This window comes from Calonectris borealis, chromosome 1 (assembly GCF_964195595.1).
Source record: "Calonectris borealis chromosome 1, bCalBor7.hap1.2, whole genome shotgun sequence".
NCBI classification, from domain to species: Eukaryota; Metazoa; Chordata; class Aves; order Procellariiformes; family Procellariidae; genus Calonectris; species Calonectris borealis.
Window position 1 is genome coordinate 150,053,386 of NC_134312.1, and position 27,959 is coordinate 150,081,344.

Below are 27,959 nucleotides of genomic sequence, written 5' to 3' on the forward strand. Positions count from 1 at the left end.
ATGGTTATTCCAAGCCTCTACATTGCTTACTAAATTTGGTCAGACAAACTACAGGCCAATCATCTCCAGAGTAGAAGAGGAGTCTATACGAAATGGACATGCCTTGCTATCTTCAATGCACTTTTTCCACACAGCCAGAAGTGGTTTGGGGACCACAGTGGTTGCATACTGGTAACCCACTGGTATGAGAAGCAGGACAGGCAGAGCTATGGTGGTAAGCCCTGCAGATGAGTGAGTTGTTCTTTGTGTTCTCAGACTCCATTCTTCAGTAAGGAGAAAACCAGAAAAAGCAAAAGGATTGTAGACATCTTCTAAAAGCAGTAGTCTACTGGAAAAAAAAGCAGGAAAGTGGTTTTAAACCAAGTCACGTTTGGGGACGTATGCAGAGAAGTCACCAGGCTGGGATAAAACTGCAGGTCTGGTGGGACAGTGCACCACTTCAGCATCCATTACTGTAGCCAGATAAAGACTGAAGAATAAAATGGTTAACAATAGAGAAAAGTTACATTCCTGGGGGTAGAAACAGTAGAAAGAAAATGTGACAAATTCTGTTGAGCCAATCTTTTTTTGGTGAAGATAGCAGTTGCCACACACATGTATTGCACGCATTTGGCAACAGATAAGCCAGATTCATCGAGCAGCTGCCAAATATCACTCTAACTGGAGCTACAAAAAGTACTGAGAGATTAGCTTCAGGCATTGCTGCACATGTGAGGCAGGTTGTGTATGAAAACCCAGAGGGGCAATTATTTACCTTTCTTTCACAGCATTTTCCCCTTTTTGAGACCTGCATTACTTTGTTTTCAACTGAAGAAAAAAAGAAGCATCTTCCATGAGGCATGCTTTTTGCTCTGTATGTTGTCACATTCCCATGTGTGAAGACATATTATCTATTTAGTAGTCCCAACTGTAACACCTGCTGCCACCCAGACAGTATCAAGGGGACTAACAACACTAAACTGCTCTCTGTTCATTGCTGTAGTTGTTAGGTATATTCATATATCTAATTATTGAGTTATAAACACAAAGAATTTCTCTGAAGAAAGATATCTTGTTCCATGCAAATATTAGTTATTTAACTATTCTGCCTGTAAAAGTGTGCAGTATTAAGGCTAGCCCTGAGACACTGACAATTAAACACGTCTTCATTTGTTTCCTGTAAATCTTTTTCAAGTTTTAGCTACAAAGAGACGATTTGATGTCAGTGCTTATTGTGTGCAAGTGCTTTTTTTTCCCTTTTCAGTTTTTAAAAAGCATAATAAGAAAGCACTTGAAAGGACCAAAGAAGAGAGGCCTGGTGTAACAGACAGATGTATCGCAGGTGGAACACCATAACTGCAGGGAAACTCAGCAATGCCAAGGCAAAAGCAGTAGGATGCACCAAGGTACCTAAACTCAACTGATAGCCCAACAAATGACACAGATACATGCTTATGCTAAGGGTGAATTTAGCAATAGCACAGCCCTATCCAACAAGGAGTGGAAAGGCGTGGCTGCAAACCATCTTTGTGACTTTATAATTTTGTGACTGAGAACCATCATATTGCTGAGTCAAAAGTACTCTGAGCCACTATAACACCAGGACCCCAGACAGACAGGCTTACACCCTATCTGTCAGTGCTGACTTTTGTACATCTACAAACATATGTGGTCATCCCAAAATTGCTTGGACTGATTTAATCACCCAGTGAAATATCCAGGTGTGAAATAAAGACTGTCAAATCATAGGCACGCAACTGGGGTCTCAGTCAGGTGGTGACCCCTGTTACCAAATCATAAGGCTGCAGTAAGAGCCTGTGAAGTCGATAGCAAGGGTAAATTAGCAGTCTCAGATCCTATTCTAGTTAAAAGCGCCCAGTTCTAGCCTGATTAAATATGCAATGTCACAACAGCCAGTGTGATGACACAGAATGTAAATCAGGGTAAAAAAATCCATAAAAGGCCAATCCTTTTTCTATCCTTATTTCTGTTTTCTGATTCTTATATACTGCTTATTGTAGCATTTAACATGTTAAAAACCCACCCTTATTATATCCTTAATTTTTTTAAATAGTATATATAGTAGCAATGACATTCCTAGCGATAATATTTCTTACATTTTAGGTGATGGCAGTCCTATTCAGTTATCGTCAGCATTATATCCCACGAATTCAAACTTCCTGATTGCCTTGGGGACATCTTTTTACCTTCATCCTTACAACTGCACGATGCATTTCTACAGTGCTTATGCTTGAGATTTCTCAGGCTTTTTAAGTGGAGTTTCCTCTGTACTTTGCATTCTTATTTATTTCATCTCTTCTTTCTAGCACAGTAGTGGTCAGATCAGAGGATAATGAAGATTTGGCTCGAACATGATGTTAGTTCAGAAAAAGATCATTAATGGGAGATGCTGGAGAGAGTTACAGATGACTAAGCAAAGTTTTCCACAAAAGATTGTATATCAACATCCAGAGTTTGTTCAGGAAATCTTGAAATTCATTTTAATTTTGTTTAACTTCTCTTAATGTCACCCCAGATGAGATCCATGTGATCCACACATCCTCCTTTCTTCCACTCTTCTTATTCATCATCATGACAATAACAATTTCTCTTTCATACTGGTTTAGAGGAAAAACAGCTTGATTCACATTTGTGTGGGTGAAGGGAAAGACAAGTCAGAGATGAGTTTTGCACTGGGCCATGAGTTCTGAGGTAGGTCTGCAGTTTCTGCTACTTTTTGTCACCAGGATGTGAAACCTGAAGTTTTGATGTGGCTTCTGTGAAGATTGTGCATCCTCTACTCCACATTTCCTCCTTCTCTCCAGCAGTTTTGTGATTTCAGAGCGATAGAGATATCATGACAGGTCATAGCCGTGTAGAGGGAGGTGATCTCGTAGGCAGAGAGGCAGAGATCTCATATCACACTGAGAGGTTTAAAGATCAAGATGGAGACCTTGAAGTGGATAAATGTGGCAATTTGCTTCACTAAGCAGGCATTCTGTCGTATTTTCCTCCATGTGGAGCTTTTTCAGGCCGTACAGCTTAATTTCTAGGTCTGAGTTGCAGTAATGCAGCCTGGAGGTCACTAATGCAGGGATAACTGTATGGTATGATTACTGTGCAGATTGCCACATAGCTATGACTCCAAGGAAAAGGAGGGAGCAACATGGTATTTGGACATATAGTAGTGTCAAGGAATCAAAAGGGATCTGAAAGCTACAGATGGTTTTCCGCAGATATTTATGTACTGGCTTGAAGGAACAGTTTATTTAGAAAAAAATAATTGTGTTAAACTCTTGTACTTACTATTATTACACGGAGCACCTACAGCTATTATCATAGAATACGAAAAGAGAAGAGTATTTGTCCTCCTTTTTTTAATTTGTTTTTTTGTACATTTTTCAGAATTTTTTGTGTAATTTATTTTTGCTTTTCTCCTCTAGCGGGTACATGTTCTCATTTTAATTGTGTAGGCCTTAGGTACAAACCAGTATGAGGAAGAAAATATTTCTCTGTTTGTTTTCCTGTTGGAAAATGTGATTCCCCAAATCATAAACGTTACTGAGAAGTTTCAGTCAGTTATAGTATTTAAGCCACATTTTAAAGACCTTTACGGCCATCATAATGATTGGACTGCATTCAGAAGTTGGCAACATCCTTTCATAATTTGTTTTCAAGAAGTTAAGCATGGTAAGATTTGTAAAACCTATTCTTTTGAAGATTTATGGGGGGACACACCAAATGTCTGAGGCAGACAATAATCTTCCACATGACCTAATATCCTGTAGCTGTTTATTTTTGGGGGGTGCAGAGAAGAGGGAAATTTATTAATTGATTGTAAGAATGCAGTGAGAATATGTATAACTCGTAGAGTCCCATTCAGTGCAGCTGGGAGTCTCGATCAGGATGTTTTGACTCATTACTCTGGGCCTTCATCAGCTGATGGAACTAATTTTTTTTTTTTATCAGCTGATTAAGATTCAAGATAATGAGTCGAAACATGCCAGAAGTAATTCCCTTCAGGACTGGAGACAGGATGTTAACTTCCATGCACATGCACATGCACATGCACACAGAAGAAACCACAAGAAGATAGCCTCCCCAGGTTCATTTAACTGGTGAAAAAAGTGAGAGTTTTACATGCACCTAAGAAATAAAAAAAAAGCCCCAAACTAGAGGACTGAGAAGATTGTCATATTTCTAGCAGAATAGGAGAGAAGACAAGACAGGTAAAGGAGCAACAGTAAAATACAGAAGGGGGAGGAATTATTGTATGCGGATCAACAAAGAACCTAGGGAAACATAAATTCCAAGTATTTTGGGGCTTATTACTAAAGAAACAAATATTCTTCAGAATGCTTTTGATCTTTTTTTCCCCATCTTGAAGTAAATGTATGTAAGCTCAAAACCATAGCAGTTTTTTGCAACAACTTCGTTGACTTCCTTTGAATGTTTGCTGTGCTGCTAAGCATTGACTTTGACAAAGGAGATCTTTCCATTCGGTTTGAAAACCTTTGCTGTCGATATATATAAATGCCACTATATGTTTTCTTTTGGGAAACATCTGAAATATTTCCTTCTTATATTTTTTAATGTGCAATTTGAATGAGGGTTTTTGTTTGTTTGGGTTTTTACACGGCTGTGTTTTTTAAACTGAGCAGTGGGAGGGAAGGGAGATGGGAAGGGACAAGCAGGACTTGTACTGGGGTTGTAGTCTGACCAACAGTTCAGTGCTCAGTTACAGCTAATGGGGTGAAAAGCTGTGATAAGGCATGTGATCTGAATATTTAATGTTGTATTCCTGCAGCTAGCCAAATTCAGGGCTTCCCAAATGTGGTTTATTATTCCAGAAGTTGAAAAAGGAGTAGTCTCACGATATGAGCCAAGCTTTTTTAACCTATCCACAGAAATGTCAGTATTATTTTAGCAAGTGATTCATAATATCTGTAATACAAAATCTTGTATTTTGTATATTGCATTTTATATAGTAACTGGCAAATTATAGTATAGCATAAACTGAAAGTTAATGATTTGTACTTCGTATCATGGCTGTGATCCCAGCATCTTCAAACCACAAGGACTGGAAGTATGTAGCAATTTTAAATGCAAGCCTCTGTTACCAGAAAAGAGGCTGAACTCTTACATGTATGATTAAGGATCACTTCTCCCTGCAGTACGCAGCTGATCTTCATGTTTCTAAAATAATCTTCTTGCTGGAACACTTTGTTACAATTGCATACAAGGTTTTGGAAAAAGGCAAAGTGCTGCAGAGCTGAAAACGCTTATTTTTTGCTTCTCTCCCCACAGATATATCTATGCTGTAATAATTTCTAAACTGTCAGCTTCTGCAGACGCTATCAGTAGGTATATTAGAGAGCAGGAACTACTACTATTGTGCAATTTACAATGTGCAATTGAAGCAGAGCAATTGTCATACAATCTATAAAGACCTACTCATAAACGCCTTCAAAGAGGGTCTTAATTGCTGCAGGATTTACTACATGGAGAATACCTTCTCTTTTGTGTTTGGAAGTATTTTGCTGTAGGAGAAACCTTTTTAGCCAGGCTTTTATAGGCCAGTCTTTGCGTTGGTAGCATGCATTTACTAGCTATATAATTGGTGGCACAGTTCTTCTATCATAAACATTGTTATCAGTTAATTAAACTTGAAATGGAGCTTTGTTCCACAACATGTTTTGTCAGATTGTTTTCCTTATTTATTTATCATCATAAAATTTTATTTTATGACTGGCAGCTTCTCAACCCTCCAATAATAATATAAATCAAAACAAGATTTTAGTCTTCATGCAATTTCCTTTTGGTCTCAAAATATGAAACCAGATGTTTTTGGCATGCTAAAGATGCTTTTCATCTTTTTTTAGATTCTTTCAATGCAGTCAAAGTAAATGCATTTTTAAAACCAACTTATGAAAGTTAAATTTCCTTTGTTCGCCTGGGTGTAGTCTGGTTTGCATTGATGCAGCAGCAATGAGAGACCTTCCAGATAACGCACAGAATGCCATTGAAGAATTACACATGTGTGTCTCAAACCTCAGACAGCAACAGGAATTGTATTAATAGCAGATCAGTAGATTTATATTATAATTTAAAACATTATTAACTTGTGTGTGTGTGTGTGTGTGTGTCTAAAGGAAGACGGGGCTACAGGACAACTGTGTATCCTGCAGTCTGTATACAGTAAGTGGCTAACCTATGATATTTGTTCACATATCTAGCAGCCTTTTTCTGAGTTGAAACAGATTTTTTTTTTTTTTTATGATGCCCTAACGAATTGTCATCAGTATTTCCTTTAAGCAGTGAATCCTTTTTCAGCAGACATTAGATCTGGGCCTAAGGCTATTACTAAAGGACCTAAACATTCCCAGGTGGGCCCCGCTTCAATAATAACAGAAGCCTTGAAGGGATTTACTGATACTGTAAAGAATAAGAAGTAATAAACAAGAACTGCAGCAAAGTGGGACAGTTGTTATGAACATTTGCATGCCAGTCCTCAGAATCCTCTGTCCTATCAAAATAATTCTGATTTCTAACCCCTGAAAGCAAACAGAAAGGCTTAGGCATGCTTGTGCACAGTGGTGTGTTCTGGGGTTTTTTTGTCTGCTTTACAAGCTGGGATTGCAGACGGGCTTCTCTGCATCAGCCTCGACCCCTGAACTCAGTGAAAGAAGTAAGCAGACATTTGCCATTAACCCTGCTCTGGTCTCAGGCGTTAGAAAAATAATAAGTTTTATAGTGAGACTAAACATTCTCAGCCCCACAAAACTGTAAGTGAATCTGAGTGCTGCACAAATTACAGAAGAGATGCACATTTGCCTGGTTGTGGCATCTGTTAAATCTCTGAGCCTTGTTTATTCGGCAAAAATAAGTTGAGGAAGAGATACGTTACCGAAAAAGAAAAAAAGAAGCCTGCAAAATGAAATTAAAATAAATGTTATCACTCCAGCTGGTCACTTTATTTACTTGTTCAGATTTTCTGTTTTCATTTTTGGTGAACTTATTTAAACTCTTTTTTTTTTTTCCTCCTGTTTTTTGAAATTAAATGAGTACCTGTAAAAAGACACATATATGAAATTTGTTGCATATGAAATTTACTGCAGAAATTTACTGCTTTTACTGTTCTGAAAGTATATTTCAACTCCTTACTTCAATGTTTTCCTTGTTTGTATTTTTGAATGGTAAGAGAATTAGGAGCTAGGTCTAGGGTAAAAGAAGTTGAGTTTCCAAATAGGACCTATCCAGAGAAGAAAAGAGCAATGTGCAAATGTTGGGGAGTGGGGGGTGGGGAAACTTGATCAAGAGGGAATCCAGGGCTGTTTGGGAGGAATATTTTTCTTTGACCTTGGGAGAAATTTGGGGGGGATGTGAGGGGTGTGGAAATCACAATTTTAGGTATTCAGTTCCTCAAGATGGGAGATGAAAGGTCCCAGTGACCAAAGCAAAAGCTCAGAAATGCAGCTGGTGGGAGAGGGTTAATTAACAGGAAAAAAATAAGGAGAAGGGGAAGAGAAAGTAAATGTGGACAGACTGGCAGTTTTCTAAGAGCTTTGGTTTTCAGTGCTTTTATACAAAGGATAACATTTAAATAAAACAGTGTTTAGTGACTGTTGCTTCCCTTGTGCAGAGCTACATAACTCTCCTCTTCTCCCCTGTAAGAGTCGTGTGGCCACTAAGTTGTTATTTACTTAGAAAAGTGTTTGTAAGAAAGAAACTGGGAAGAGGCATAACTGTTTGGGGGAGTTTAAGTCTGCATGAATGTGAGCTTGGATGATTTCATAGTGTGAATTCTGTACAGGCAGTAGGTACTTACTGGCTTCTGGCTTTTCTTTACAATGAAGAAACACATCTATAGAAATGGCTGGAAACAAGAAACACATGACTACCTCGCTCTGTATGAAGCTTCAGTTATTTTTCCATGGACTGCAGGCCAGGACCAGATCATTTACCACCCTTAGAGCAACTGGAAATACTTTCTTGTTTACTTTTTTGTTTCCCTCAAAAAAGTAGCTGCATCAGATATTATCTATGTGATTGTAAATGACGAGTAAGCAGCTTTACTGGCCATTAAACTTTAAACCTTTTATCCATCTTTCCTCTCCGCATTTCTTTGTTGCCCTGTACAAGTTCCTCTGTTGAACCAAAGGAGCCACCAGCGTGCAGACAGATTGCAGATATAAGTTCTTCCTCTCCCATGTTAAAATGGAAGGATATTTGGATACAGAAGATCTCTTTTAAGTGCTCTTATAATAGCTTTTTTCAAGCTAATCATGGTGTTGAAATAAGAAGCAAGGAGTGTTGCTTACATCTTTCCACATGGGCTTGCTTACATTTTTTTGCATGCATCACCAAGCTGTATGGTTTATTTGTAAGAGTGGTTACCTTCTGCTTTATTTTGCAAGATGGTGTTTCCCAGTCCTTACCTTGTCCCCCTGAACTCACTGCAATACCCTGTGCAACACTCTGCTTTCTCTAGGCCAGTGAGTAACATAATAATTTGACTCTATATTTTAATATGCAGATGTAATCAAGTACAGCCATGCTTTTGGTCATTAGTGTAAAGAAATTCCTATAGGGAAGATGTGTATGGGTTGGAGACATCGAATGGCTGCAAAACCTCAGAAAGAGTTTGCTTAATTTATGAAATGTTCCATTAAAATCTTGCTAAATGCACATTGTTGAGATTTGACATTAACCACCTTTCATCACAATAAACACACAGATTTTACACTTGGAGTATCAAATCTGATTTTTTAATAAGAAACAACTATGTTTATCACAGTTTTCTGAATGCATTGCTCAGATATCAGACTAGATTCATAATGTTTTGATATTGTCCAGAAGATGTATGTTTTCTTTCTGTAGTCATTTTTTTTCCATTTTGCAAAAGTCAAATGAGACTTAACAAATACCTCCTGCCACGTGGTGGTAGGTCAGATACCTGTGTTATATAAATCTTTATGCTGAGAGTTTATGACATTTTAAACTTAGAGCTTCATTCAACTTGATGATTTTGGCAGCAGCCAATTATGACATTAAACAGTTCACAGAACTTAACCTAAGACCTAAAATTATATAATTTTTGTAATGACTGATTTGCACCTCTCCCAGTTCATTTAGAGCAATTCCGTTCAAAAGTCTTACCCTTCTTAATTACTCCCTTTTAATTTAAAGCTCCAATGTCTCTCTATTTCTCTACTGTATCTACTTATTAAAAATTATCAATCAAAAAAAAAAACCTCCAGGCTTACAGAAGCTGTATGATTGTCCATATACATGTTATTGGAACAAAAAGAGTGGAAAATTGTTGCTGTTACTACAGAGGCCAAAGACTGAAATGTATTTTCTTGGACTGTATTATATTATTTTAAAGTGTGACAAAAAACTTATTGCAATTGTGCATTCTCAGTGCGAGAATTATGAGATTTCAGTAGATAAAAGATGGAGTTTGATGTTGCATACCTCAATAATAAAATCCTGAACACTGGCTGATGCTTAGGCCTTTCCTCACAGTACAATAATCCTCCCTGTTTTCCTCTGCCCTTCTGGAGACCCAGTGGCTCTAAAAGGCTGTGCTGGACAAGCAGTCGAGCTGAAAAGAGCAGAGTGTTGCAGGTCACTCAGAGCAGATCATGTCTGAAGTGCCTCTGACAAAAGTAAAAGGGAGAGGAAGTTCTGGGTGGGAAAGTAAATAAATGAAGAAAAATTTTCTGAAACCACAGAAATAGTAAAACAGAAGCTAAAAGATTTGTTTGAAATTGGGAGGTAAGGAAGAGGGTTGGAAAGACCAAACCACAGAAGAAATGGGGGCAGAGGAAGCCATACAGTTCCATGAAACGTGGAGCAACAGCACAAGATGAAGAGAGAAAAAGAGGTATACCCCAAATTAGAAGATGCAGCAGCCAGAAGAGACTTTTGTGTAACACTATAGATTTACCTAGCCCTCTCTTCTGGAGCTTAAATTCACACATACACACCCCCCTCTTTTTCTGAACAGTGCCCATTCAGATTCTGCCAAAACAGATGGAGTTATTTCCAGTAATCATGTTTTAAAACCAGCTTTACCCTAAACAGTTTATATGGCAATGTATAGCTTTGCTATAAAATAAGCTGCATGGAAAAGAAGATGTAGAGGTAGCTTGTTAACAATGTAGGAGTTGTTGTAATGCTTTGCATTCTGAAGTAACAACTTTATCGTACTTGCTTTTCACATGTGCTTCAATAGGATTTGAAATCTGGTTTGAACATCTGCAGTGCACAGTTTGGCAGATCTTGGGTAAAATATATTGCATCTTGTTTAAAATAATGCAGTGTCTTAAGTACCTGGGAGGCATACTGAGGAGAGAGAAAATCCCCCTTGTTAAATATTTACCACTTGAGTCCTGAACATCTGCAATTAGCTAAGAATGGTGATGTCAGTGGACACTTCCCAAGGTTAGCTGCCTCAATATTTGTACAGATCTAATCTGAAGTCCTTTTCTTGAGAAGAGGAACACATCCAAACTCAACAAATTGTCATTGACAAATGGCCACAGTAGTCTAAGGATAAAAGAAGGGCAAGTATTCAATAGAGAAAGAGAACATGAACATGAACATTAACAGAATAAACCTGACCTATTTAGTGTGTTTAACCCTCTGTGATTTCTCGGACTTGGATTACTTATTAGCATGTAAAATTCAGGATTTCTGGATAATTCTCACAATTTAGACACCAAGCAGCTGCAATTTAACTGTGGGTGTTTTTTTCGTTGTTTGGGGTTTGTTTGGGGGTTTTTTTTGCCCCCCTGAAAGGGTGAGGAAGACTCTGTGTGCACATTAAGATGCAGCATTAGGATTGGGTGCTTTCCAGGTGGCATGCCACTCTGCGTTAAATGGCTCAATTAGTGAGTCTCTTTCTATTTTGGTTGCATCAGTTTTGCCAACCGTATGCTTTATTGTGGAAGGGACAATGCCAAAATGCCCCAGCCTCATGGCCCCTACTGCATTGCACAGAGAGCCAGGGCACATGAATACGAGGGAAAAAAGACTGGGTTTTTCATCGCCACCTGACAGCGAGAGGTTCAGCGTGGGCGCAAGAGGCGCGTTCCTGGAGGCTGTTGGATGAGCAGCAGAGGTGATCTCTGGGGAGCTCACCTGGGCACGGTGCCTGCTCAACTGGAAGGAAGGGGTTACAAACCAGCTGTGGCTGCAGGGTGTTAAACAAGAAGGGGCAACGCCAGGGCAAAGCAACAATGACGCCAGTCCCTAAAAAAACAAACCTGGTAGCCTAACAATGAGATTCAGGTTTGGAATCATTTCTAGCCAGAGCCCTTCATCCCAGTGGAAAACTAGGTGAAGAAACCTAGTTGATTTAAATTAGCTGACATAACCACGCCGCTCCTCGTCTGAGCCCAGCCTGTATGAACTATCGCGTTTAGTTGTCAGCAGAAGAAAATTAGACCTCTGTTTTTTGATGCCGGTTCGCTGGTCAACCAGATGTAGACAGACAAGGACAAATGAGAAATCTAGGTGGTGTATGGGGCGTAGATGTGTTTCAGATCTCATAGCTCTAGAGTTCAAGCTTGGTGCAGTTACCAAGTCTATTAAGGAACATAAAGAGAAAGGCTTTTTCTGTTTGGAGGCAAGCTCATGGAGATTGTTGCCTGTTTCTGTAATTCACCAAATCATTCACGATATTAATAATGAAACAGTTATGGTATTTTGGCAATCATACAATATAGCCAATTTTTAACTTGTTAGAGCTTCGATGCATACTTTTTTTTAAATGGGTTTATTAAAAAAAAATTCAGACATAATTTTAAAATTTCAATTGTATTTAACGTGTTAAGGCAACTCCTGCTCAGATCTGCTTTCTAGAATGAAATTTAAAAAAACAACAGCAACAATGAAAAAAAACAAAAAAGAATAGGAAAAAGATAAAAGAGAAAACAATTTGTTCCCTTTATTGTTTGTTTGAGGAAAACATCTTTTGCCAAACTCCTTAGAGAGTGTACTGAACACTAGTCATCAAAATACATATATATATATATGTACATATACATATGTATATGTATCTTTATGTTATTAAATGCATATATGTGTATAAAACAAAAGATTCTTATAAATCACCAGTTTTGATCAAATTTTCAACCATTTGCTACATAATATTTCTCTATACCACCTACGAAATGCTTGAGTCTCAGGATGTCATGCAGTATTTCTTCTCATATGAATAAAGTGATTTTTGTCACTGTGCATAACTGTTTGTAATATAAAACTCCAAATTTTTAAATGTCAAATGGGATGATGATTTCATTAAAGACTGCACCAGACTGCCCATTGACTCTATTGACAGAGCACCAAGTCTATAGAACCATGCATCTGTGGGATGAAATGCTGAAAAGAAGGCGGATTTAATTGTCTTTTTTTTCAGTGTTGACTGTTTACTTTTTTTTCACTGAAGCTCAGAGTAGTTAGCCATCTATGTAAATATGCATTTATTAAGGCTCATATTTAATACACTTAAGAAACAATCTGAATTTATAGTATATTTAGTAGAAAGTAGTGTTATTGGACAGTAGCATTGTAAGTAATGATATTCAAGAATTTTTTCCCCCAGCTATCGATCTTTAAGAAAAAAAAGGGGGGGAAATCCAGATATTGTGCTAGTGACAAAACAATATGCAGTTATTTGAGGGAGGAGGGTCCCTTTACTAGAAAGAAAAATACTTTAATTAGAAGAAATATGTTAATTTCAATAGCATGTTCTTCATATCTCTAACCCCAAAAATCTTTGCACACACCTACATTCTTTTTATGGACAGTACAAAGGAGGATAATAGATGCCTATAAAAGTAACTAGTGAAATTCTGCATTAGGATAATCTGTCACCCATTTCCATTTTTTCTGAAGAAAGCAAGCATAATCAAAAGCCTAAATGACAAAGAGTTGACAGTAAGATTCTGTAGTAAATGATTCCAGAGTCGCTGGCCTGCGGAGATGCTGAAGAAGTCCCCAGCAGACCTGATTAATTCCAGTTTCTCCAGCTGCCAGGGGAGCAGAGGCTAAGCAGTTTCACAGAGAGGAGCCTATTACCACTACTAGGCTGAAATAGATCTAATCAACTCACAGCCGCTCAAAAGAAAACTTTACAGGTTTAGCTCACTAAGGCAGTGCTTTAAAATGATGACTACAAAGGATCATGGGAGTCTGAAAGCATTTAGTCTTTATTGCAGCTCAAGGAAATTTTCTGCTGTGGTTAGGCCATGCTAATTTACTGAACATGACAATGCCTCCCAGATTGTATGACATCATTTCAATAATGGCCCCAGTCTTCTTAGTGAAATATTTCTACTACTACTTTTTTAATTCTAAACACTTCATTTATTGAAACACCATCTATATTGGGATTAATTAGGTTTACTGTTCCAAATCTATGGGCTAGCCTGCTTTATCATTCAATTTGAATGATGATGCTGCGTAATTTCCCGTGGCACTGACAGAAAAATTATATTTATATTATTTTTATTCTTTTTTTTTTTATTTTCAGAGAATGAACTCTAGAAGTACTCTTTAACTCTGCTGTATATTTTATGGCAGTTGTGCATTGCTTCAAATATTTTACCAGGCTTCACAATTATATGAATTTGAATTATTTTTAAGAACAAAAATTCCAGCAGATTGGGTATTACTTATTTTGACTGACAACAACTATACATTCAAAACAAAAAACCTTCAAAACTTTCTTATTTCTTTTGTTCATTCTTTCATTGTTAGCTTTTTTAAGTCCTCCAGTCCAGGGGAGGATTGGAGACTTTTTTTAAGTCTCCCCAGTCCAGGGAGAATGTCAAAGCAAGGAAAATACACATGTGGTTTGTTAAATTAAGAAAATAATTCCGTCGACTCTTTCTCAGTATTCAATTGAAAAACCTTCCCTAACAGATAAAATCTGCTTTTTTAAAAACAACCAGTATTTGGAAACTCTGAGCGTAAGTAGTTATATGATACAATACTGTACAGAGGTAGTGCAACACTCACAATTCGTGAGGCAGTTCTTTAATGATGGCTAATACATTATTATTTGACCAGCCTCCCAAGTGATTTAAGGTAGAAGCACATAGCAGAATGGCATTTGGAAAAACAAGTTACTTGTGACCCTGATTGGGAGGGAGGGACAGTGAAGAAGCAGCAGTGAATCAGGTTGTGGAGGCTGGTGTCCAGGACTGGGAGCTGAGAGGTTGCTGGAAGCTGCCACTGGCCTAAATACAGCCCAACTCACTAATCTCAGGGTTACCAGCTGCTCTGTGCATGGTTGCTTTTGTGAAATAAGCTTGGCATTTGCAATTCATGGCACAGTGGAAAAGTGCTGTGCGTTGGAAGTAGCACCATTCGCACACATTTTAGCAAGGGGCTAAAAACCAACAGAGATTGAGCTCTCCCTACCCCAGAAACACAATGGGTGAGATTTAAGATCTCACAAGTGCAAAGCTCCGAGGAAAAAAATGAAAAGCTGGAAATAGAATGAAACTGTTCAGTCTTACAGCACTTATTCCGTACAAGAAACATATTTCAACCAGTGTCAAAATCGGACATTCATCTATCTACTACCATGTCTTTTTTATTCCAAGCACTGAACTTTTGGGAGTTAACGGGGGGAAAAAAAGAAACAGATTGCAACAACCCAGTGATCCACTGCACAATAGATATATGAAGAGTCAACTAAAAATAAAGGGAGAGAGAAGGATTTATTCCACACAGAGTTTCTTGTGTATCTTTTAAAACTATTTTAATAAGTTACAAGAAAAGTGCCATAAACAAGGGTAGGACACTCGTTAGCAGCAGCAGCTTAAGTAATTTCTGGAAGAGAAGAAAAAACCAAAACCCTCTTTTATCGCTCATTCTTCTTCCCACGACATTTCTGGAAGAAGATAGGGAAAAGTATGTAGTGCAGCGCACTTTGGACACTGAATTGCAGTGGGAACGTGAGACAAGACAAGGACCCGTTTTGTCAGAGTGCAGGCAAGTTGAAATGAGAAATAGTGGAGTACTGTGAATACCAAAAGGTGAGCAGTATATCTGTAATTTGTACATAGCAGAATAACGTAGTTAGGTAGAAGTGAGAACTGCAAGGCTTTTAATGTCCTCAACCAAGTCGGTTGACCTGGATGGGTTGGCTGTAAAAGCTGGAATGAACCAGAACCAAAAACAAGGGAGACAAGGCAGGACGAGACTTGGGATCTGCATTGAACAAGAATTTCAAGCATACAGCAACATCCCTGAAGAAGGTAAAGATAGTGAGACGAAAATATTACCCAACTGGGACAGCCTGTTGGTACTTGAAGTTGCTGAGGTTGCGAGAGTGTTAAAGCAGTGGGGATGGGAGTTGGTATGGACACTAAAGTTTCTCTATTCTCTCTGTCCTACTTCTATCAAGAAATAGCTATTTGGGAACGCTACTAACTATCCTTTTTGCACTGTATGAATCTTTGCCTCTGGTTCATTCTTTTTTTTCCTATTTTGCTAATTTAAACTCCTTCTGTATTTTATCCGGGCCTTCTTGAGAAGCATTTTTGTTGATGCTACAGTGTTAGGAAGACACTTTGAGAATTCATATTTTTGCTTATGTTAGTGGCCTCTCAAAAACATGCATTGCAGAGTTAGACTGCTGACATAATTTTCTCTTTGTTGGGGAGTCCTGTTGCTTCTCTGCTCACTGAAACAAAAAGGGGATCAACACTCCTCATGCTGCTCCTACTTGCATGCTCTCAGGGCAAGATTAGTGCATTTTGGACCACAGCACTCCAAAGATTTCCATCTATTTCTAGCAATGTTCCTGCTTCCTGAGTTTTAAGGCCTGAGTCAAAGTTCATTAATGTCAACAGAAAGTTCCCCATTCATTTTAATGGGCTTTGATCAGGCCTCCGGAAAGAAATGTCACCAAAGGAGATAGACTAGAATAGAATAGAAATTTCAGTTGGAAGGGACCTACAATGATCATCTAAGTCCAACTGCCTGACCAATTCAGGGCTGACCAAAAGTTAAAGCATGTTGTTAAGGGCATTGTCCAAATGCCTCTTAAACACTGACAGACCTGGGGCATCAACCCCTCTCTAAGAAGCCTGTTCCAGTGTTTGACCACCCTCTCAGTAAAGAAATGCTTCCTAACGTCCAGTCTAAACCTCCCCTGGTGCAGCTTTGAACCATTCCCATGTGTCCTATCACTGGATCCCAGGGAGAAGAGCTCAGCACCTCCCTCTTCATGTCCCCTCCTCAGGAAGCTGTAGAGAGCAGTGAGGTCACCCCTCAGCCTCCTTTTCTCCAAACTAGACAAACCCAAAGTCCTTAGCTGCTCCTCACAGGACATGCCTTCCAGCCCTTTCACCACTTTGTTGCCCTCCTCTGAACTCATTCAAGGACCTTCATATCCTTCTCAAATTGTGGGGCCCAGAACTGCACACAGCAACAGAGTTGTTGCTGACATGGAGGAAATATGAGGAGAAGAGGCTGCCACAGAGAGCTACTTGCTTGAGAGCACTTCATGTTGTCTCCTTTTCTACTAAAGCCTGTTAACTGCAAGGAGGAGAAGAAAAATATTCAAAATCTTTTAATTTGCTACAGCTTCGGCTGATAACCGGTCAAGGTGCTGGAAAGGCAGTGTGTCCCCAGGGTTGGGGGCTCGCCGGGGGGGCTGTCAGGGCAGGACCTCACAGCCAGGAACTGTCCCACCCTCGGCTGTGCCAGCTCTGAGCTGGCCCTCACCCTGGAGGACAAACCCCCAGGAGGAGGGATGCCCACGGTGCCCCAGTGTGGAAGTTTGCAGTGGGCTACACAGCGTTGTGCCCATTCCTGGTACATGCTGCGGAGAGACACCTTATTTATTATGCGTGTTGTGATGTTGCTAATGTGTATCCAGTGTCTCCAATCAATGTCATACAGAGCACAATAGCTCGTGAAGCAATAGAGCTGTCAATGAAGGAAGTGGTAATGGACCACAATGGGAATTTTAATGCACAACAGGATCCATTACTGGAATGGTAATGGCCAGGATGAAGGTGGAACAACAAATGTCAAATATAAATAGATATGTATGTAACACTTATAAATACCTGTGTGTCCATAATATGTTTATACACACATATACATACACACATATAGAATCTTAAAATACTGTGTGCGCTGTTTTTTAAGGTACACGTTAATTTACCTTGGTGAGTGAATTTTTGGGTTTGTTTTTTTTTTCCCCTGACAATGTTATGATATCATCTGTGAATATGTAAATGAGGTATTATAAGCTGTGAAGATTTTGATGGGCTTCTAAGAGATTGGTCTGGATGTACGAGAACAGGGGAAATGCTGAAGGAGGGCAATGTAGGACAACAGCATTGTTAAAATAAAAAGTAAAACATGGCAAAGAAAATATCAAACAAAACGTGTTCTAAATGAAACATGGATGGCTGATTCAAAGGTTCTGTTTTCTAATGTATATAATATATATTAGCAAATGTCTTGCTTCTCTTTTCTTTTAATGCCCCTTATGGAGGCATCCTACTGAGTATAATACAATAATATATCTACCCATCCATCTGTCAAGGTTCTTACACTGGCACCCATGACTGTAGAGTCAGAATACTAATATTTAATAGAAAATTACACTTTTCCCTCAGAATGACTCAAAACACCACAGAAAATAAAGTTTTCTATCATCTTCACAAATTTGATTTTATCCTTGTTCGTTTCTTTTATGTATGGTAGATTTTTGTATACTGATTTCACATTATGTGCTACATGTGTTAAACATGTTTTCAAGCTGCTATTATGAACAGACTCTTTTGGTACTAACTGCATTAAACACATTAGATCAGGTAACACTATATAGCCTTATTACCTTACGTTTGATTTTGACACAGCTCATTACCTAAGAACAGCACAACAAACAAAGAGTTAAGTGCTTAAGACATCATTCAGAAAATCCAGGTGCTGTGCAAAGTGTTACCAGACAAATTAAGGATTCTCCTTTCCCATGTAAGGCCCCAGAGCTGGGACTAACAACATGTGAAGGGTTTTCTGCACGAGCATTACATCTCCGTGCCGGTTTTGCAGTCTTTCTAGAAGCTGCAGAAAAAGGCCAGAACAGATGCTAGAAGTAAATCTCAGGCCTATTTTAAGAGGCACCCTCCACTAGTTAATGCTGTCTCACCAATGAAGCTCGAGCTAATACACCAATTTTTGTCATTACAGATCATAAGCAATTTTCACAAGACTATGGGTGTTAATTCCTTTCTCCTGGTTAAGTCCCTCCTTGGGTAATTGTAGTCTGCCTGCTTAACTTCCCCTGCAGCTTCAGCTCTCTAATGTGCTCTTCTCTCTTTCTTATCCTCCAGCGTGTGCTGCTGAAAGATGCCAGTTATCATGTGGCCTCACAATTTATCACATTGCTATCACCACCACATATGTGGTTTAAACACAAATATTGTGCATTACTGCAAAGAATGTCACTTTTCTGATTCTCCCCCCTGTCACCAGGTGAAGGACTACCAAATTTTATAAATCTTATAGGGACTTGAGTGGGAAAATTCAGTACTTTACATGGAAGTTTACATGGAAGTTATGTTTCCATAACACTTAGGTGTTATGGACTTTAAACCTTGTCCTTAAGAACATAAAGTGTGGACTGTTCTCAAGTTAAGCTGAGCAATATTGTCAGGTTTTGAAAGAGGAAGAAAAGCTAATGAGGATCTGAGTACAATATGTACATTTAGAATTCATGGTATTGTTGTATTTCTGGTTTACTCTGGTTTTAGTTTCTGTTCACAGATTTCCACATTTCCCTGATTGAAATGGAATATCACTACAAATGCTAGCTAGCTATCACCACTTGGTTTTTTCTTCCATTTGTAGAAGCTGAGAGCAAGAAAAGTCAATTAAGAAAACGTGATGTCTTGGAAAGACTACTTAATGTTGTAGAGCCCATCAGAAAAAGATAGTCTAGGACAAATACAGTTCTGTCCCTAGTAGAAAACTCAGAAGTCCATTTGTTAATCAGCTTAATATGCATAAACAGGAAAGCCAGGAATTATCATGGTCAGAAAAAAAACCCAATACTAAAGCCAGACAGCAGCAATGGAGGTCTTCAAGTAGCCTTCATAGCCTTTGTTTCTTTTGTACCATAGAGAAGGAGCTGGCATATGGCTCCGTCAAATTGCAGATCTGCTAATCACAACCCTCACAACCTCTGAACTTCATAGTGCAGGAGGATGACAAGTTTGGTTGTTACAGGTAATCATATCAACATGGTAGACATATATAGGTTAGGCTTATCACTCAGTCTTGCACAGAATAGATTTACTGAAGTAGAGCAATATAAAGTGTGTGTGACACACCTTGAATAGATTCAAAGTAGTTAACTGATCTCACAAATATTGCTGTAAATGGTGTGTTTCTATCAAGGTCTCACAAAGATAAGCTGTGACCCTTTACTATTTAACATCTTATCAACTACCAGGGAGAAAACATGAACTGGTGATTGACAAAGTTTGCAGATGACACAAAGATTGGAGGAGAGGTAAATGATGATAAGAGTGCAGCATTATTCCTTAGAGAGATTAGAACCCCTTGGGAAACCGGAGCCCAGTTCAAACAAAATACATTTCACTGCTGCATACCTCTGTGAAGAAAGGCGATTGGGCATGCTTTTAGGATTCTGTTCTGAGGGAATTCTGTTAGGGAATTCTGTTCTAAGAAGCAATGATGCTGAAAAAGACTTCAGGCTACAGTGGAGAATCACCGGACTGTAACTTTCCCATGCAGCTCCATGGTTAGAAAGGCTAAGTTATGAAATCTGAATAAATAAGCAAGGAATTTAGAGAAGCAGAGGTTACATCACCTCTATTCGGCATTAAAGGCAAGATCACTGCAAGTGATCGTTGACAAATCTGTGAGCAGTTTAAGTCTTTCATAGCCAAAATCTGAGCTGTTTTGAGCAGACACAAGTGATGTGACATGTTTCTGTCTACCTGAGTATCTTCAGAAATCAAGTTTTCCTATGGGACTACTCAGGACCAGAAATTCGGAGCGCACAGTCTGTGAAAATTCAGTGATATATGTTTAAATGTGCTGTTCTGGAGACGATGCTTGTTCCTCTTCTCTGCCAGAACTTGTCCTCCCAAGATCTTCTTAGATAATCAGTACACAAGACAAAACCAGAAGGGAATTAATTTTTAAAATAGATACGGATAGTCACATAACATCTCCACTATTTTCCCCTCTTTATTAAAAAGTCAGCAAACAACACTTCATCTCCTCGACTATAGCTAGACACTTAAGTCGCTTTGCAACGATTCAGTAAGAATCATTCTATTTATTTCAGGTATTAAGTGTCTATCACTTTGATATCTAAGCACCTACCTGAATATTACACTTCATAATATTGAAAGAACATAGAAATGTTGCAGCACAATCTGTCTGTATTTACTCTATGGCAGCTTAATCACTGATTAAATACTAGTAACGATATGAAGCTTGACATATGAGCCACAGGAGAAAGAAAAGTTAACTGCACAAAGGTGAATTGGTATAACTAAGAATTGCTTCTGTCCTATTCAGAGCATGATCTTTAGCAAGGGAACCAGCTTTCTTTTTTGAGTTGTCCCCTTGAACTCCACAAAACTAATTGAGTGAGGAGGGTGAACCAATTTTTTGTCAGCAGTACTTCTGCTGACAGCCAGGAAATCAGATATTGTCCTTTAAAATAATACTCACTTTTAAAAATCAGAGTTCTGAGTGGAAAAGGAAATGGTATTTACCCACAGTTTGAAGGTTTAACTTTGACTGTCCCTTGAGTTTACATAATTGTAAGGACCTGGGGTTTCCATGAACCCTTGCAAATTCTGTCAAAATAATGCATTCTTGGGCGTTTGGACTGCGTCTTCACACAGCTGCAAGTCATAAACAAAGTAAGTTGTTTTCTCCACAACACCCACTATTTAAATCTAATCAGTGGATCTGATAGAGATCTAAAGGATTAAAATATGGAGTTATGATCCACTGTAGAAAAGAAAAGAGAAAAACACATTATTAACATTAGGTTTATACTGTTTTCTATGGATAGAAAGCTGACGGAAGTACAGGCTGGTCTCACCATCCCATAATTGCTGGTGCAAGGAATTTCTGGCAGACAGAAGGGACAGATAAGTATATAAATAAATGCAGAATTTCTGGGAAATAATAGAACAGAATTAAGTTGTTCTGAAAATTAACCGATAATTTTCAACAGATCAAGTTCTTCTGTGATATACATTTAAGAATTAAACTTAAATTAGCTCTTTAAAGTGGCCGTGTGACTTTAATTATTCAAAATGTACACAAATTTAATGAGTTTTTAAATATTAAAACTATTCTCTATTGTCACTACTGTGAGCTCTTAATTTACAGAGCAATTAAGTCAGGACCCTCATTTATCAGTACATGTGCGTTTGTTGAAAACATAGTCAGTTTTTATTAATTGATGCTATAGAAATACTGAGGTAAAATTAATGTGTGTGCTTCAGAGGTCATGCTGGCGATAGTAGGTAGCTAGCAAGGAGCAAGACGTGAGATAAATAAGTAACGGCTGTTCCCTGATTACACCAGAGATAGCTGAAATATTAAGTGGCACAATGGGCACTACGCTTAGCCAAAATGCTTGCAAACAAATGCCCCCTGAGTTTTCTCTGGCAAGCATCTGTCATGGCAGTAGCTGCGAAATAGGGAAACTTCAAAGCTTTAGTTTCTGATTATTAGCAGTGTGTGTAGTGTAATGTTCTTACATTTTTATGTAAACTCAGCGTTGATGAGCTGAGAGGGTAGAATTAAAAAATACTTCAGCTTGCCTTTGTTCTTTGGGACACGGCTGACAGGAATGTTAGCAGCTAGGAGTCTCCCGAGTGTCTATCAACTTGCGAATTACAGGGACTACGGGGCCAAATTTGCAAAAGAATCAGGTGAACAGCTACAGAATTGGAGCACATTTTTTTCTACATTTTCCCTGCCCCCAGTGGTGCATCTACAAAAGCTCTGTGATGGCACAAAAAGTGACTGGAAAGTAGGTTAGGCATAAATATGAGCACAGCCTGGGTGCACAGAGATTTTGGGAGACCGCTGATGGGCTGCAGAGCGTTAGCCCCTTTGCCGCTTGCACTGTCGGAACGCCCTGAGGCCTTCCTTCACATCTCCTCTGCTATCCCGGTACTGTTTGACCAGTAAATAAAAATTTACAGTGGAGACATTCAAAACAAACAATGCAAGATTTAAAAAAAGGAGAAAAACCTGGCCAGGCCCTCCTGCTTTGGGTGGTTGTGTTTGGAGCAAAAAATTTAAAAGCCTGATATTTAAAATATTAAACGATGCTGTTACTGGGAGTCTCTTCCATGGACCCAAAAGGCAGTTCAGAGTGGGAGTCCTGTGTTTCCTTGGAAGTCTCTCTCATGCAAAAGCACAGACGCTTCAGCTGGATAAGCACTGCTCAGATGCCCTCCTGTCCTGTGCTCCAGGAATGCAGCACACCTTGCTGGTTAGTCTGTGCGAAAAGGTGGGAGAGCTGGGAAACTTAAACTTCTTTAAGTCCTCTGGTTAGGGCACGTCTTTCTGCAAATTCTGGTAGCTTCTTGAAAAAGTTCTGGTCTTCTCTTTGGTTGCCAAAGAATTTCAATAGATTAGAGGGAAACAATTTACATTTTAAAAGACCAGGCAGTTTGGCTTTCTTATGCCATGGTCTGTTAAAATATTTTAATTTTTCAGATGATTTATGGAGTAAGGTCAATTGATCTGTGATTCTTCAGAGTGCCTGTGTGCCTTTTTGAAGACCTTGTGACATATTATGGTCGTTTTTATGGAAGAGTGTGTTTCTCCTAATTGACCATTTTAATGTTTATTTGGAACTTTTACAATGGATGATCCTAGTGATTTTTTTTTGTTCTTTGTCAGTTTTCTTCTGACAACTTGATCTCTGATATCGCCTTGCGTTTATTATCTGAAAATAATTGGCTTAGAGAAAGGCATCTCCATAGTGAATGCAGATGCAAAGAAATTGCTTCATTTTTATGCAATATTCTTAATTGTTCTCTTTATCTTTAGTGGTCCAGTGTCTGACCAAACCGTTTGCAAGCTCTTTGAAATTGTGTATGTACTACTACATGCGTGTGTGGGATGGATAAAGAGGATGTACTTACAATTCAGAGCTGGGAGAGCTGATTATTTACCAACAAGCTTCTCCAGCTCCTCTCCCTCCTGTTTATTCACTTCCCAACCTGTTTACTTTTGATTTGAAATATGGGGTCAATGAGCTGCTGCTGATACAGGGGTGGGATATGATCCTTGCCATCTTCCCACTTATTTTGGGAGCCAAGAGTATGTTGCCCATTAACAATTGCCGATAAAGCGGTTTTAATTGCTCCTGAAGTTTTCCCTGACATGGTGTATGCTATTGAGACCAATGCTAGATAATTTCTGATTTGGGAATGCATCAGTCTTAATGTTACTGTGTACCTTGCTGCGTCCTTTCATTTGTGTCTCTCACAACTTTTCTGTCCTGATTTGTCCTGTATATATAGTTTCAGGCCAGGACAATGAACTCTTAGCTGTACAGCTGCTAAGAGAGGGACCACCAGTACTTTGAGACTCCCTTCAGATATCGTCTCACAGTCAGTTGGTGGACATCCTAGTCATCTTAAGCATACAAATGCTTCACTAATTCTTTTATTCTTTACTCATTCTCTGTTACAGATCGAGCCCCATTGTGCTAAGGGCTGTACAGACCCAAAAGGTGGAGAAAAAAAAGTGAAAAAAAAGCAACCTTATCCTAAATATTGTGATCACCTCCCAATCCCAGGAATTTTGTACTTACTTTAAAGTATCTTCATCCCCTTTTACTCACGATTGACCTGTCTGTTTTGAGTCTGGACATAGCCACAATAGAGGGCCATGAAGGCTGAACACCTAAAGCTGTCTGAAAACACTCAGCTTGGATTTAGGAGAATACACAGAACTGGTCTTCTCAAAAGACTGTTATCCCATTCAACAAAACACACCTCTCCTTCAATACATATGTGTGAAATCTTGACCTTGTCTGTGGAGCCAAACCATTCCCTGTTGTGCCTGATCCTGGTGATTCCTGCAGCCCACAGAGACTGCAGGCAAAACAGGGCACGTGGCAAATGTCACAGAAACAGACCTTGCTGTTTCAAGGATTTCATGGGTGCAGAAGGACTGGTAAAGAAGGAAGACATACTCAGAGTTGACGTGATTAGTTCAAGGCCATGCAATGGCCCTCTGGCAGATCCAGGCAGGCAGGAACCCTGTGAACCAGGTCATGGCAACCTGTGCCTTGCACACTGTCTTTCCAGGCAGAGAAATCTCTTTGCCATTAAAAATAAAGTTCAGCGCATACGTCATTAGCATGCTCCATTTAGTAAGGATTTTCCTCAGTGAAAATAATGTTGGTGCAAATAGATGGAAAGATTAAATGGCTTCAGATGGATTTGGCACCTACTTTTCACCGTTAGTCTCTACTTCTTTGGTCTACGGTGTATTAACAAAGATGCACAAACATCTAGGGCAAACATGCAGCCTTTAGGCCTGATGGTAAACGTGGAGCTGTAGCACAGCAAAGGCAGTTCTTAAGTTTATCTACGTGACCCCTAAAGAATATTAAGTCTCACTGCACTATACACTTTCCCATCTGCTCCAGGCTGGATGATACCCTCCTCCTCATGACATCTTTCACTGCAACCAAGTTCCTGACTAAAGAAATAAAGTGTCTCCATCCATTCCCAGCAGTTAAGGTTAAAGAGATGCACTCGGTTCTAAATCTCGGCTGCTAAGGCTCTCTTGACCTTTGACTCGCCTTAGCACGGCGAAGTTTGATGGGCCCATGCCAAGCCGTCTTCTGTAACCCATGAGTTGGTTAATATACTCCCATTTCTCATTCAGACAGCCAACAGAGGCAAAAAAGGCAGCAGGGCAACAAATGCTGTCTCCTGCAAATGCTCGGTAATAAATTGCTCTTTCAGTAGTGCAGAAGACAGATTTTTCTTTCTTTTGCTTCTTTCCTCCTTTTGCACAGAAGTCACCAATGGGAAGCTCGCTTTCCCACCTGGCCCCAGCTGACTGTGCCCATAAATTTGCCTATGCAATGCCTGTTTACGGGTCGCTGCCGGAACAGGGAGACGGGTGCGTTTTCTAAGCACCGGGTAGATAATCATGGTAATTGATGTTTGGAGCTGCTCACTCCTAGGAGCATAGGGTCTCTTTCTCCCAGTGAGGCCCTGCTCCATGTTATCAGTCCAGCCCATAATTAAATATCACTCTTTTACAATATGTTTCAGGCTCCTTAATGAGTCTAAAGCAGAAATAGTCACCTCTTTCCCCTTTGAGCTTTATTTGCTTGTTATTAAACAATGTTATTGAGCTGCCTTCTTTCTCTGTGTTGCCAAACCTGCATCATTTCCGTTTTATAATTGCACAATTAGAGTCAGTGCTTTGCTTTCATACATCAGCAGGACCAGAGAGAGAGAGAGAAAGGGGGAAAAAATCAGGTGTTCACAGACAACTCAAATGCATCTTATTTTCATTAACTACCAGATTTTGCAAAATGGGAAGCTATTTATCATGATCTGTTTTCTACCACCAGCCACCCCCACCACCCCACTCTGGTGACTTTCGCTATGACCTTGTGCTGTATTGTTAAGGGTCCAATTTGCTCATTGTTACTTGCCTGCATAATTCTATGCACCTCCCCCATCATCTTTTTTTTTCCCAAGCAAAATCCAGTCATTTATATTCTGAGACTAAATGGTATTCCTCCTCCCCTACAGCCTCCCCCAAAAAGGGAAAAAAAAAAAAAAGCAAGCCCTGGCAAGCCGTATAACACTAGTAATTCCTTCTAACAAATTTCCACGGATCCCCCCCTCCTTACACACATGCACACACTCTCTCTCTCTCTCTCTCACACACATACTCTCTCTCACACGCACACCCTTAAGCTGCTCTAAGCAGTGTATTAAGTAGCTGAAGAAAATCCATTCACATTCTGCTGTGTCGCTTTCTTCTCAAGTCATGAACCCATCACAGACTTTTTCTAGCTGTAGGTTGCCACGGTGAAGATTTACAATGCCAGTTATTCATACATCTGCCTTCTCTTTTTTCCCCCCTTATTCTTAAATCCCTTGGGCGAGGGCAACCTTGATACTGAGACTCGTAAAATTCATGCAGGCTTATCATCCTTGGTGAAGGCTTCAGGCATGCATTACCGTATCCAACTGCCTGCTCACCGCCATGACAGAACTGGGCCTATAGCTTTTATTTCTAACAGGGGAAAAATGTATTAATGTGCTAAATAGAAAAGAAAGCTTAAATGTTTTGAGGAAGAAAACAATAGCTAGCATTACCCATTTCTCTTAATGATTTTTAAATTTGTTTTAATTACTCCCCACAGAATAGCATAAATTTGAAACCTTTTTTTTTTAAAGCACCCTTTAATTTCTGTGGAACAGTGTTCTGAAAGTCCAATCACACTGCAGTGGGGAAGTACAGTACTAATACAGCCTCTGAACTCCACATCAAAGTAATGAATACAACAAATCTGGAATGAATTTTAAATGTAAATTTTAAAGTCTTTTCCTTTTTTTTTTCCTGATTTTTTCTGTATTTTTAAAGACTTGCCGTAAAAGGAAATACTTTCTTGAAGGGAGGTGGAGTGGAGATGAATGTATTGACCTTACAAAACAAAAATAAAAAATTAAAAGCAAAAGAATCCAAAAAAAATTGCAATTGTTCAGTTACAAAGTCACAGGTTAAACATGGAGTCTGAAAAAATGTGAATCACTGTGATTATAATTTTGATATAATCATCCTTTGCTAGAACATTAATCACATTTTTATATATATCTGTTCTTTTCTGAGGATTACTCCTACAGAATATTGAGGGATCCTCTACGGGGAGCTCAGGTATGAAAACCAGAGGGTTTTGTTTCAGAGTTTGGTTTTGTTTCTCTGTTTCCAGTAGGCCAAAATCAGGCTAAAACCTCTCAGGTTTTCAAGGAGACAGATCTCTGGATGCTGTATTTAAAGACCTGCACACCTCTTCTATTTTCTTTGGATGAATGTGTGCAGTTCTAAGTCTATTGTTTCATTTTACTATGTGTTTTGAAATGGGTCATGATTTTAGGAAGCTGAACAGTGCGACTGAACTATGAGCATCCTAAAAATATCTTTCAACATGCTTATACCTGTGCAAGTGAACCCAACATAGCTAGAACTGGTGAGAGTTACAGTGAAAAAGCTATGAAGCTGGAGTGCTGCCTTCAGGAGATGCCTAGGTGCGTGACAGACTTTTTCTGGAAAATTGTGACTTGCAGTTTCAGAAAGAAGTAGTTTTGAAGACACAAAATTATTCAAAGAGAAATGAAACCTCATGTCCTTTGAGAAGTCGCACCCCATTATCCTCATCCTTTTTTCCCCTTTTGCGTTTTATTGTTGCTTTAAATGTTTCAAAACTGTTTCAGCCATTATGCTGTCAAAAGTGTCTTTTCAATCTCAGATCCATATCTTCTGACATCCTAAGACAGCTACAACAGAAAAGAAGACTTGTGTTGATGTTACTCAGTCAGCATTAAGTTGTCACAAGTGCTGTCTCACTTCATCTCGGTAGTGATGCCTAGAGCCCACTCATACCACCACCTGCCTGCACAGAGGTGACATCCCCGTTTGCATGATGAAGCGCTATTTACAGGGCTCCACTCTCAGGTCCACAGGGCTCTGACAGCGGCGCATCCTGCTCAGTGTGCCACCTATAATCACCTGTAAGCAGCATTTCTCAGTGAAATAGCCATGCAAGACTTCTAATGTCTCCGTACTTTAGGCATGCAATGTGAGCTCAGACTGTTAGGAGGGACAGATGCACCTGCAGTACCTTTCGTAGAGAGGTGTCTGTTGGTGTTGAGATTCCACCATGT